The sequence below is a fragment of the Salvelinus sp. IW2-2015 genome, linkage group LG18, assembly GCF_002910315.2.
Source record: "Salvelinus sp. IW2-2015 linkage group LG18, ASM291031v2, whole genome shotgun sequence".
Taxonomy (NCBI): domain Eukaryota; kingdom Metazoa; phylum Chordata; class Actinopteri; order Salmoniformes; family Salmonidae; genus Salvelinus; species Salvelinus sp. IW2-2015.
Window position 1 is genome coordinate 65,781,049 of NC_036858.1, and position 13,843 is coordinate 65,794,891.

At 44.7% G+C, this 13,843-nt stretch overlaps 1 pseudogene; it reads right to left on the minus strand.

Moving 5' to 3' along the window:
- Positions 1–557: 557 nt before the first annotated feature.
- Positions 558–4,457, minus strand: LOC111977765 (casein kinase I-like; annotated as a pseudogene).
- Positions 4,458–13,843: the final 9,386 nt, after the last annotated feature.

Here is a 13,843-nt window from a genome sequence, read left to right on the forward strand (position 1 = left end):
CCAAATTCACCACAATAAGGAAACCAAAAAGGGAAAAAGCTGAAACATTTCCACATCTTCATTAAAATACAATTTCACAGCTTAGAAACAATACAAATAACAGAATGAGAATGTAGATCTGTACAGTAGACCATGAGGCAGTCTGACTCAGTGTGAGAAGAGGAAACCTTAACAGGGGCCCCTCCTATACACATACAACTTGAGGGATGTTGATCATAGAACCCCATAAAGAAAACAGACTTCAGTTGTGGTTTAGAGTTAAAACCCTCCACCTGACTCATACACATCAGCTTGGTCAAAGGGATGTCCAGTGTTAAAACATGCAAATAGTATATATTACAAATGGCTTTAGCATTACAGATCAGAGCTGTGAAAACAAAAGCCTGCTGGTGGTCAGAGAAAAGAGGTCTGTAAATAAGTACAAATGAAAAGCAGTCACCAAAAACGATCCATTTCAAATAGAGACGCAATTATCCATTAGCTCTTTTCATATCACATTTATCCATTAGGGTTATGTAGTAATGTATTGTGGGAGTAGAAACTGGTGTCTATTGACAAAGTGCTATGGATGATAAGTAGTAACCATGGCGATAATGGTGGCGGTTGTTGTCGTTCCATTTGTCGTTTCAGTCTAAATTAAATCTGTTAGATCGCCATGGCAGCAAAGACCACAGCCTCTGCACCGACGTTGGAAATGTCTCCCAGAAAAAAGGTTGCAGATGTGGTCTGTAGTTCAGAGATTCTTTATCACAACGATTGCAAGTGTTCGGGAGAGAGTACAAGGAAGCAAGGGCGAGCGGGAAAGGAACAAGAGATCTAGTGTGGAAAAAGAGAGGATCAACCAAAGAACACCAGGTCAGGAGAGGAAAGTGGTGGTCTTCCGATGGTTTCTGAAGTAGTTAGGCTGGCTGGCAGTTGATTGGTTGAGCCAGGCTTGGTGCAGTCCTCCGCTGTGCCAGGTGCATTGTGGGTCTTGTCTCATCGAGGCGCTGCAGAGTGGAGGCCACCAGGGATCATACCAGGCACCATCTGAGAGAAAGAGAGAAACTTTTATACTTGCAGGCGGGGATCTCTAATCTAGCTTCTCTGCATGGAATCTCCATCTTATACTTCATTCTCTTCTGCACTTAAAATGTCATTAAAAATACCAGACGTACAATATCAGAATATTCTTCATAAGGTTCAAGACATGCATGAAGGGTTGAAAATAGCTTAATCTTGTCATATTCCTCAGTAGCAGCAGCAGTATTTCTGTGTATTGCAGCAGATATGCTGAGGGTGATAGATGAGGGTAGACAGCTTTGGGCCACCTCATCACATGGCTTTAGTCTGGTGCGTCATTCACGTGTCAGAAAAATACACCTAAATGCAGTATTCACCAGAGTTTACGCTTTCAGCCGTGGCGAACCTAAACTGTAGCTTGAGGAGAATTTCTGGAGATGTATGAAAAACCATGCAGCATTGAGCAGTAGTAAAAGTCAAGGGAGAGAGGGTTTGAAGGACACTAGAGAGTTAGGAGCAGAATAGGACCCAATGCAGTCACATGCTGGAGAACGTCAGACAGTCCAACCACTGCAAAGAGTCACACGCACTGAGTGGAGGATAGGTCACAAAGCTAGGTGGGGTGACAGCCAGGAATAAGGGAAACACTAATTCCCCACGTGTATTTGTTATCACAAGGCTGGAATGCAGCACTCCTGTTATCAAGGGCTGCAGTGTTTGATATGAAGACTCACACACTGATCAGTACGTTATGAAAGGGAGGAGTCTGGCCTGCTGAAATCTAGCTCCTATTGTCATCAGCGATATTAGCTGCTAACATTGAAGCTACTTGTCTCCAGTGATCACATGGTCTCAACCCCCTTTCATAGTGTAACAGAGAGGAATGGAGAGCCTGCAGACAGACAGTGCTGCCCAATAGGACAGGAGACGTGCATCCCTGGTGCTTTGGGACACAGCGCCAGCCTGAGCAGGACTCACCTAGTGTGGCCATCGGGCCGTCACACGAGGACGTGGCGAGCCTCTACTTGTCGTGATGATCGAAGGGAATGCTATTCTGGGGTTGGGGGGGAAGGAGGGAGAGAGAAGGCCGTAGGGCAAGTCAGACAAGTGGATCTGGGTCTGTAGTATGGCATGCTTACCGTCACACCAATGCCCTGGGAGATAAATAACTCCCATGACCACCTGGTGGAAACGTTAAGACATGGGCAAGGAGAGTGGGGAGATGTTGACACCGTCCAAGGAGAGTGGGGAGATATTGACGCTGTCCAAGGAGAGTGGGGAGATGTTGAGGGTTTCCTCTCAATCCTGGGGTGGATTTCTTTCCACCTCTTCTCCTTGTCTTGCTAACGACAGGGCTATTTACATAGCTAGCTGAAGTTCCTCCCTCCAATAAACAGCTTTATGTTCATTCATGTTTTAAAAGATTATGTTGATGTGATCCCGGCCTTACTGATGCACTGCTAGACGTATAGCTACTCTTACTGACATCTAAAGACAGTCAGGAGACATTCCTGCTTCAAGTTTCGACTATAGACAACTTCATTAGTTATGTGTTGCATATTTCTCTGCAGGAGTGGGTCACGATGGGGCATGGTCGTATGAGGTCAAGGGTCATCTGGTGAGGCCCGAGGGGGTGCGACTAGGGACGGGGCGAGCTTGTACCTGTGAGGTGGACATGCGGGAGGTGTCCTGGTGTCCCGTCAGGTCGGACGAGGAGATGTTAACGGGAGCTCCCCGGTGAAGCCGCATGCTCACTTTCCTCTCCCGCTCCATACCAGACACCGGTCGTGGAGACGTGTTGGCTAGAGAGGAGAGAGAAGTAAATACTATGCTCCCTGACCATGACAAGCCAATAGTCAAGCACATTGTTAAGTAATCCATACATCAAAGTCATCTAGGTGTCGGTCAGAAGCACTAACCTGTGTGTGAGGGGTTTAAGGTGTGTGTGTGTAGGTATGTCTGAGAAACACTAACCTGTGTGTGAGGGGTTTAAGGTGTGTGTGTGTAGGTATGTGTGAGAAACACTAACCTGTGTGTGAGGTGGGTGTGAGGGGTGTAGGCGGCGCCGTGTCCTGTGTTCCTCGGGGTCGTCCTGAGGCGGCAGGGAGTCCCCTGGCCCCGGGGTTCCTGCTGTGTCTCAGCCTATCCTCTCTGTCCCGCCGCTCCCGCTCCGCCTCTTCTGCTGCACGGTTGGCCCCCTTGGAATTAGGGGCAGTCAGAAGGAAAGAAATGGAGACTAGATCAGAAAGCTGCCGCTGAGGTACCATTAGCTAATGGTTAAGAGGACTAATGTGTAATAAATCATTAATATTTATCCTCCTGGTTAATTAACAATTAAGAGGCAGTACTCACAAACTTGAGCATGTTCCAGTCAAAGACGTAGTCGTAGGAGAAGCCCTGTCTGTGGAACAGGTTTCTGAACAACTGTCTCAGGTACGAGTAGTCTGGCTTGTCGTCGAACCGCAGAGAACGACAGAAGTTCAGGTAGGTGGAGAACTCAGCTGTGAGGAGGAAGAAAAGTGTTACTTTTAATCCGAATACTTTATTATCATCTTTTAATCCGAATACTTTATCATCGGGAAGGGCAATTCTTTCCCATGTTTACAGGGTCACAGCATGATCTCTTTGTAGAGAGGTGCAGAAAGGACAAGACAAACGGACAGAAACACTCCAACAGTATATTGTTACTACATGACAAGCACAGAAACCCTTAGTACACTATAAGCAGGATGGAGTAAACGTAGAAAATCACATTACTCACAGGGGTATCCCTTGCAGAGCACCTCGATGGGGGTGGACATTTTCTTCTCGCTGATGCGTTCGTACTTCTGTCTCTTGGTGGCGGCCTTGAGGCCCTGCCAGGGCAGAGAGCCCAGGTTGAAGTACATCAGGACATAACCCAGAGATTCCAGGTCATCACGCCGAGACTGCTCTGTAGAGGGAGAGAGGAGAAAGTCACACTGGACATGTTTGAATACCTTCAAAAAGCATCCTTCCTTTCCAGATCTGACATGATCGAAGGAAAGTGCTCCACTATCAGGCTTGTGCTGAGAAGTGTGCGCGCATAGCGTTTGTGTGTATGTGATCAATCTCTAGATGTGTGTGTGTGTGTGACCTACCTATCCCCAGATGTGTGTTGATGGAGGCGTAGCGCGCGGTGCCGGTCAGGTTCTTGTTCTCGCGGTAGGGAATGTGCTGGTGTGTTCGGGCGTCGCGGTACTTCTTGGCCAGGCCAAAGTCGATGATGTACACCAGGTTGCCCTTCTTGCCCAGGCCCATCAGGAAGTTTGTCAGGCTCACATCTTCTTGTGGATGAAGTTCTTAGAGTGGATGTACTCAATCCGGTGATCTGGAGGAGAAGAGAGGAGGGTTATTTTCACATACATAAGAGCAGGGGTGGCCACTAACCTCCTGGACAGCTTTACTTTGCGCTTCTAATTTGCTAGCAGATTTCATAGCACAATAGTGGACATAACTGTAGAAGATGGAGGACCCTAATAGCGCATAAGAGCTGAGATTTAATGGTCAGTTGTGTCTCACATCTGGTCAGCCAGCAGGCAGGACAGTCTTGAGGCTGAACTTGCGGGAGCAGAAGTTGAACGGTCTCAGACTGGGGCCTAGCAGCTCCATCACCATCACCGTTGTAGTCTCCCTCTGCTCCACACCACTTTATGGACGGGATTGCCCACTGTAGGGAATGGAGGTGAGGTGATTTTATAAGGATGCCACTGTAGGGAATGGAAGGGAGAGCGTGATTTATAAGGATGCCATGTAGGGAATGGAAGGGAGAGGTGATTTATAAGGATGCCCACTGTAGGAAATGGAAGGGAGAGAGTGATTTATAAGGATGCCCACTGTAGGGAATGGAAGGGAGAAGGTGATTTATAAGGATGCCACTGTAGGGAATGGAAGGGAGAGCGTGATTTATAAGGATGCCCACTGTAGGGAATGGAAGGGAGAGCGTGATTTATAAGGATGCCCACTGTAGGGAATGGAAGGGAGGCGTGATTTATAAGGATGCCCACTGTAGGAATGGAAGGGAGGGTGATTTATAAGGATGCCCACTGTAGGGAATGGAAGGAAGAGCGTGATTTATAGGATGCCACTGTAGGGATGGAAGGGAGAAGCGTGATTTATAAGGATGCCCATGTAGGGAATGGAAGGGAGAGCGTGTTTATAAGGATGCCACTGTAGGGAATGGAAGGGAGAGTGATTTATAAGGATGCCCACTGTAGGGAATGGAAGGGAGAGCGTGATTTAATAGGATGCCACTGTAGGGAATGGGAAGGGAGAGCGTGATTTATAAGGATGCCCACTGTAGGGAATGGAAGGGGAGGGTGATTTATAAGGATGCCCACTGTAGGGAATGGAAGGAGAGCGTGATTTATAAGGATGCCACTGTAGGGAATGGAAGGGAGAGCGTGATTTATAAGGATGCCCACTGTAGGGAATGGAAGGGAGAGGTGATTTATAAGGATGCCACTGTAGGGATGGAAGGGAGAGTGATTTATAAGGATGCCCACTGTGGGAATGAGGGAGGTGATTTATAAGGATGCCACTGTAGGGAATGGAAGGGGAGCGTGATTTATAAGGATGCCCACTGTAGAATGGAAGGGAGAGCGTGATTTATAAGGATGCCCACTGTAGGGAATGGAAGGGAGAGCGTGATTTATAAGGATGCCCATGTAGGGAATGGAAGGAGAGCGTGATTTATAAGGATGCCCACTGTAGGGAATGGAGGGAGAGCTGATTTATAAGGATGCCCACTGTAGGGAATGGAAGGGAGAGCGTGATTTATAAGGATGCCACTGTGAGGGAATGGAAGGGAGAGGTGATTTATATGGATGCCCACTTGTAGGGATGGAAGGGAGAGTGTGATTTATAAGGATGCCACTGTAGGGAATGGAAGGGAGAGTGATTTATAAGGATGGCCCACTGTAGGGATGGAAGGGAGAGTGATTTATAAGGATGCCCACTGTAGGGAATAGAAGGGAGGAGTGATTTATAAGGATGCCCACTGTAGGGAATGGAAGGGGAGTGTGATTTATAAGGATTGCCACTGTAGGGAATGGAAGGGAGAGTGTGATTTATAAGGATGCCCACTGTAGGGGATGGAAGGGAGAGAGTGATTTATAAGGATGCCCACCGTAGGGAATGGAGGTGAGAGTGATTTATAAGGATGCCCACTGTAGGGAAAGGAAATCCCATTCTTTATTGGGTTTAACATGATTTCTTATGTGATACCTATCCCACACAAGTGCTGTTTCTCTGGCTCTGTGATCTGATGACAGGTTCCACTGAGTCTTTATTCGCTCAGGCTGCTGGCTGGCATGACTGACTCATGTGGATGACTGCCTGCCTGCCTGCTTGTCCAGCGATGTGAAAACCACATTAACATTGGGGGAAGGGGGGAAATAGGGTGAGAAGGAAGATGAAGGGTGTAGATAGAAGGGGGAGATGGGGAAAGAGAGACTGATAGCCACAGCCTGGCCCATGTATAATGTTTCAGACCCATGTCTCACCTCCTCCCTGCATCATCTTGTAGATCTTACTCTCTATGTGGAGCTGAGGGTGTTTGGTCTTCACACATTCCAGTTTAATGGCCACCTCCTCTCCCACTGAGATGTCTGTGCCTGGAGTAGAAAGAGGAAAGATTGTCAATACAAATGTATGTAGATGGATAAAGAGCCACCGGGGTGTTATTGCTTTCAGTTCAGAGTATGATTTAGGCCTATAAAGGACTAGGGCCTGGACAGTTTTACCTGACCAGTAAGGGAGGGGAAACTCATGGGCCTGGTGATGTGCAAGCCCCTGCTGACTGAACATTCCGGCAGATAGGTGAAAAATCTGTCGACGTACCCTTGAGCAAGACACTTAACCAGAGCGACTTACAAGCGCCATTATGGTTAAGAGTGTCTGCTAAATTACTAAAATGTAGACGGGGCATATACACCAAGTCCCATTCATATCATACCAGTCACAAAAGAATGCAACTCAAACAGGTAAACAAACCAACTTTAACTGTAATCTTAATGAGTACTGCCAGCATGCTTGACCAGAATCCTACTTTAGTACTGGGCCTACTTCTCTATTCCTCTACTTTAGTACTGGGCCTACTTCTCTTAGGGCGGCTTGCAAAAGCTACAAGTCAAAAAATGCATTGAAGATGTGCACATTTGCTGCCTGTGTGCTAGCAGTGGGAAACGGGAGCTTTATAAATCTGACATTTCATTTCAAAAGTAGGCTACAGTCCACGTGTGGAACTCTAAGCGAGCGTCAACTACACAACAGAGCCACCAGCCAGTGAATGACTCAGACCCTCTCCTGAAAAGCACTTAACACCTCCATGAACACACAATAACATGTTGGATGAATCGTACATGTGGTTACATAAAGGGGGCTGCATTAATCTGAGGGAATTACAGCTGACTGGAGCTTCCCATTCCCCTCTGTATGTGAGTAGGATGAACACCCTCCCCCCAATCACCTGAAGAGTACACAGGAACACAGCTGACCTGGGATGGAGACTAATCCATTCCCTCGCTGAAATAATATTCTGTCTCTCCCATTACAATGGATAAGAACTAGGCACTTAGGACTGACACGTTAATTTTTTCCCCATGGCATAACAGTTTAGCCTTCCAAAACATGGATGACTTCATGAGCATTGAGCAAATGCAGTGTTTTTTTTATCCACAAAATTGGCAGTCAAGTCTGCATGCTCTAGAAATGAACAAATTGTACTTCACGTGGTACAGTCAAACTATATGAACTCAACATAAGTCTTTCGGTGTGAGGAATGTTTCATGTGGCCTAGGAGAGTGATATAGATGTTTGGTCTGGTTATGCAATCCAGCTAGGGTGTCAAAAGCAAAACACCCACACTATATCCTAAGTGGTTCGGTGCGGGTGGGGTGGGCTGGATGGCCTTATCACTACACGTCTCCTATTTCACAGTCACGACTCATTAAAAACATACACTCAGCCTTACACTCAGTGGTGCACGGTTGGGGCAATTCCATTACACTTCATGTCTGTTGAGTTGGAACATTGAGTTTCATTGGAGTTGGACATGAGGTTTCTCATCTGCAACACAATTTATATATTGACCATAAATTAAACTGCAGCCATGCAAGGACAAAATAAATCTACTTTTCCAAAAGTCAGTGAGTGTCTCTGAACCTGAATATGCACAAACATTTAATAGGACTGTGACAGTAATTGAATAACCCTGTAATTGACATTTATGGATGAAGACCAGCATGATAATAAAATAGCCATCAAAACTGTTTAAATAGGCCTACATTAATTTTGTATAGATCAACTTAATCTAATAGCTGGAGTGTTTACTAACGATTATAAGCAGTTCTGCTAACTTCGTCTACATCTCTTTCCAACTGTTTGATGCTCCAGCAGCTAGCGGGGTTGCAGAAGCCTAAAAGAAAAGTTAGATGTGGACTTTTTTAAATTTTTTATACAATGCATATTTTCATTTCTTACTAGTAAATAAAGCAGTCTAAAAAATAAAATAAAAAAGTTGGATGTGTCTATTAATTATTCAACAGCAGTCGACAAGGTTGTTCTGGCTGCTACAATGTGTCAAATGGACAATCCTATCCAAACCCGCGTTTATGGGTCCTTTTGCGGGGTGTGATTGTGAGTTCGATGATTCGCTTTATAGGCCTATGTCCATTCATAAAGGATACTTTAGGAAACGATCTGGCTCTTTAATAAGAATTAGATGCTCCTGTCATGATTGAAATACTGCAAAAGGCCTATTTTCAGTAAAGGCCCTTTCTCAAGTCCATTATTTTGGTTAAAATAATTAGGAAGAAAAAACAAATACTAGCTAAGCTTTCCCTAATTTAATTGGCAAAATTATATGGCATAATAAGCCTACTCCTGTCTATACATGAATAAATAAAATTATTGAAAACAGGCTACTAAAGCATACTTTGGCCAGAGGATCATTAGCTTCCCCTTAAAAGAAAAATTAGTTGTGGATTGTATTGAATCGCTTTGCCTACAGTCGGAAGGAAAGGCAACAATTGCGCGTGCGGCAAATAACAAATAGAAGATTGTTGAGCTGCGACGGTCAGTGAAAAGTACAGGTCCAGCCAGGCATATCGCAAAATTTCACAATTCAATCGCAGGAAAACAAAATGGCCATTACTGAGAAGACAATGAAAAAGACTAACCTGTCTTTTAGTTATCAAAATTATCAACTTAATTGAGCGAACAACAGCAGTCCTATAGCCTATCTTATTGGCACCAGTGGAGAGCATAGGCCAAATCCAAGGTGAGTGCGCACTGCGCATAGTCACTCTTATCATTGTTTGGTCAGTGCAACTTAAGTTCGTTTTTGGACAATCATTTCCTCCTCCAGTTTAGATGGACGTCATATTATATGAGTGTCTCCCCTTCTCATAGGCCTATTACATGGTCAACATCTGTCAGCAGATTTGGCTACCCTGTAATTTGTCGTATATATATATATATATAAAAAGATGCTGCTAATGTCTCCAGTCATATAAAGTGTAGTTGAATTGCATGAAATAATGCCTTTTCCCGTGCAACGAAAGAAACGTATCTGATATAGCCTATAGCCCAGGCATCTACGCCATCCGCACACAGCCATGCATTGAAATATATATTTTTTGCGAACAGTGATTGAATTATATGATCCTAAATTATGACTATCAAATTACAAATAGAAGGCTCTTACATATGTCTGCAAATGCGATGATGCATGGAATGATTTATTATAAAGGTGCATTTTTAATGGTGAAAATGTGCTTCCCCAAACTTGAAACTCACGCACCGCCTATGCATAGGCTGGTGATTTTGCGGTTTGGTACGGTGTTGTTGGCTGAGGAAAAGTACATGTGGACAGTTCTTATCTTCAAAGTGCGAAGTAAGGACACACGTCATTGCATCCTCGATTTGCATGTTCTGTGTAAAATTAATTACCATAATCTAAATGTGATTTGTCATTCTGAGCACCGTGGGTGGACGCCTTTACCAGGTTACGCACCCAATGCTTAGGGGTTCGGTAAATTTCTCAAATGTAGGTCAATTAAAATGCTTCCGGTTGAATGTCCGGCCCTACATTTTCTTAACGGAAACCCTTATATAAACCCTCATCTTGTTAATGACGCCTTTCACACCAATTGCAAAATATCGTCCTGCCACAATCCGTCAATTATTTATTCGGAACATGTTGGATTTTTTAAATGGATCTTTTCGCAAGCGAATAAGCTGTTGACCAATATAAATTATTATCTGGGACACTGTCACTGACAGGCCGCGCACTGCCACAGAGGGCTGTGGGTTTGTTGTATGAATTCACTCAATTTCTCTCTGCCTGTGATTTACATTTGCAATGAATAAGTGCAGCAAGGTATCAATTTAGCCAATGTGATCACATCACACTAGAGCTAGGCTACACGTCGCGCTCGCCATCAATTATCCTGACAGTTCATTGACAATGCTGTAGCCTATTTTATAGCCATTCAGCAAGCAATATGGTAGATCGATGCGTCTCTCCACCAATAAACCTATTAGTTTAAAAACAAATACGTTTTAAACTATATTGCTGTTCATTGTCTATAGCAGGGGTCTCCAACAGGTCAAAGCCCACCTATGAGTAGTTCGCCAAACAATTCCAAAAGTATATGCAATTTCTCATGTTTATCTTAAACTTTCGCAAACAAATCTCACAAGTCACACACCGCAATTTCCCAGCAACTATCTAATTGACATTATCCCACCCCTGGTTAGCCACTATTGGCTTAAAAAGCCAAACCTAACAATATCTGCCAATTTCCAGCAATATTGCCTATCTGTAGTGCGCATTTGTGTATCACTGTGTGTGAGTGTTTGTGTATCACTGTGTGTAGCCAGTTGATGTGATAACCTGTGTGGGCTGAAGGAAAAAACAAAAACCGTCGCAATTAAAATGTTAACTGCAAAGTAGGCTTACCTGGAAGAAGTAGATCATGAGTATGTATATCATTTGTATCTACACTGAACAAAAATATAAATGCAACATCCAACAATTTAAAAGATTTTACTGTGTTACCGTTCACATAGTCAATTTAAATAAATTAGGCCCTAATCTATGGATTTCACTTCACTGGGCAGGGGCGCATCCATGGGTGGGTCTGGGAGCCAGGCTCAGCCAAAGCCCCACAAAAGGGCTTTATTACAGAGAGAAATACTCCTCAGCATCCCCCACTCTCCTTTCAGACAATCCCGCAGTTGAAGAAGCCGGATGTGGAGGTCCTGGGCTGGCGTGGTTACATGTGGTCTGCGGTTGTGAGTCCGGTTGGACGTACTGACAAATTCTCTAAAACAACGAAGGCAGCTTATGGTAGAGAAATTAACATTCAATTCTCTGGCAACAGCTCTGGTGGACATTCCTGCAGTCAGCATGCTAATTGCACACACCCTTAACTTGAGACATCTGTGGCATTTTGTTGTGTGTCAAAACTACACATTTTAGAGAGTGGAATTTTATTATCCCAGCACAAGGTGGACCTGTGTAATGATCATGCTGTTTAATCAGCTTCCTGATATGCCACACCTGTCAGGTGGATGGATTATCTTGGCAAAGGAGAAATGCTCACTAACAGGGATGTAAACAAATTTGTGAACAACATTGAGATAAGCTTTTTGTGCGCATGGAACATTTTTTGGCATCTTTAATTTCAACTCATGAAACCAGCACTTTACACGCTACGCTTATAGCAGCAGCAGTACAGAAACATGTCTAGACCGGCACATTAGAAGGCACATTCCTCACTCACTAAATGCACAATTAAAAAGGGCCAGAGGCCCAATTAAAGGGGAATTACACTCAAATCAATTTCGTTTTATTCCAGACGCACCCCCCAAAAAAGATTTTGTGATGTGATTTAAACATCGAATCAGAACATCCAATGTCGTTGTTTTGCTAAGAACTGTAATTGAGTGAAAAACTAAAATCTAAAACGAGGAAAAATAAAACAGAAAACAATGTGAAAATATCCGAATTTGGGGGGGACGAAAATCTGATTTTATAGCCCCCCCTGTCCCTTAGAGTTGTTAATTAACCATGATTTTACCAGGTATTTTGACAGAACACAGTGCACTACTTCTTCCAGGGAGGCGTTGCAGGAGAAAAGAGAATGTTCCTATTTGAAAGCAAAAAAAAAAGAAAAAGCTTGCGACATGTTTCATTTTTTAAAAGTAGCTCTCATGCTAGAAAAGGTCCCTGGCTTATAGGCTACTCGTTCAAGAGCTAGAGAGGGGGAAGAGAGGCCAGTGGAGTTGCCAGCAGAGATGCGTGAATTGTGCAAGGGAACAGTGAAGACAGAGATGCGTAAGTTAGAAGTTAATATATTAATGCACCATTCGTATAACCTATTATATTATACGCCTGGTAAAGTGAAGCTAGGCGAGCATCTGTGCTATAGGCAACCCTAAAAGACAAATATCCACCAGAGTTTACCCTTATCAATAAGTGGTTGAACAGATTTAGATAATGCCCTCAAATTAAAAGTGTCAACATAACCACCCATTGCTTCACAAAAATGTATTAACAGCTGATCACGAGGCTATGGACAGGCTGATCACGAGGCTATGGACAGGCTGTGTGCACGTTTATTAGCAAGTGCATCATTTGCGCAAAACTGAAAGCGCGAACCACTGCTTTTAATCATGGCAAGGCGACCGGAAACATGACCGAATACAAACAGTGTAGCTATTCCCTCAGCAAGGAAATCAAACAAGCTAAGCGTCAGTTTAGAGAAAGTAGAGTCGCAATTCAACGGCTCAAATACGAGACGTATGTGGCAGGGTCTACAGTCAATCACGGATTACAAAAAGAAAACCAGCCCCGTCGCAGACACAGACGTCTTGCTCCCAGACAAATTAAACAACTTCTTTGCTCGTTTTGAGGACAATACAGTGCCACTGACAAGGCCCGCTTCCAAAACCTGTGGGCTCTCCTTCACCGTGGCCAATGTGAGTAAAACATTTAAAACGGGTTAACCCTCGCAAGACTGCCGGCCCAGACAGCATCCCTAGCCACGCGTGTTTTACTCAGAGCATGCGCAGAGTAGCTGGCTGGTGTGTTTACGGACATATTCAATCAATCCCTATCCCAGTCTGCTGCGCTCACATGCTTCAAGAGGGCCACCATTGTTCCTGTTCCCAAGAAAGCTAAGGTAACTGAGCTGAACGACTATCACCCCGTAGCACTCACTACTGTCATCATGAAGTGCTTTGAGAGACTAGTCAAGGATCATGTCACCTCCACCCTACCTGATACACTAGACCCACTCCAATTTGCTTACCGACCCAATAGGTCCACAGACGACGCAATCGCAACCACACTGCACACTGCCCTAACCCATCTGGACAAGAGGAATACCTATGTGAGAATGCTGTTCATCGACTACAGCTCAGCATTTAACACCATAGTACCCTCCAAACTCGTCATTAAGCTCGAGACCCTGGGTCTCAAACCCATCCTGTGCAACTGGGTCCTGGACTTTAACGGGCCGCCCCCCGAAGTGGTGAGGGTAGGAAACAACATCTCCACCCCGCTGATCCTCAACACTGGGGCCGTACTCCCCGTTTACCCATGACTGCGTGGCCATGCACGCCTCCAACTCAATCAAGTTTGCAGACGACACTACAGTGGTAGGCCTGATTACCAACAATGACGAGACAGACTACAGGGAGGTGAGGGCCTTCGAGTGTGGTGTCAGGAAAATAACATCACACTCAACGTCAACAAAAGGAGATGATCGTGGACTTCAGGAAACAGCAGGAGGGAGTACCTACCTATCCACAT